We start from the raw sequence: 550 nt of genomic DNA, 5'->3' as shown, positions 1-550 counted from the left end.
GAAGAAGCGTGGCTTCGTGGTTAGGGCATTCAGCTCGCGTTGTATTGAGTTCTTATACGCTAGAGATAGACGTCAAATCGCCTTACCACAAAGAGTGTGTTCTCAAGAAACAAAATTCAGCAAACGCCAGAATGTAAAAAAATAAGCAAGGCAAATGAAATTTTACAAAATAAAACGATTACCTACGTATCATGATTTCATTATTAATACTTGCAAAATGCAAAATACAAGTCTCTGTAACTCCTCAGTGTAGCCTGTCGTATCTCAAAACATATTTCAGAGAACTATACACAGAAACGTTTTCCTGAGAGAAACCTCATGTACAGTTCTATAAAATATATTTATTGTGGTATTTTTCAAATATATTCATTTTGGAGCGCTAGTGCCGGAAACAACCCTGCAGGGAAATAAATTACCGAAGCATGGATGCGGTAACTTATTATTTGACTGCAGCCATGCTACAGCATGGCTACAGTCAAATGACTGAACCAAGTAAATGAATAAAAGAGTAAAGCAATAAACATACGCACAAACACACACGTACACACAC

This window comes from Octopus bimaculoides, chromosome 8 (genome assembly GCF_001194135.2).
Source record: "Octopus bimaculoides isolate UCB-OBI-ISO-001 chromosome 8, ASM119413v2, whole genome shotgun sequence".
Classification (NCBI taxonomy): Eukaryota; Metazoa; Mollusca; class Cephalopoda; order Octopoda; family Octopodidae; genus Octopus; species Octopus bimaculoides.
This window is presented reverse-complemented; position numbering follows the sequence as displayed.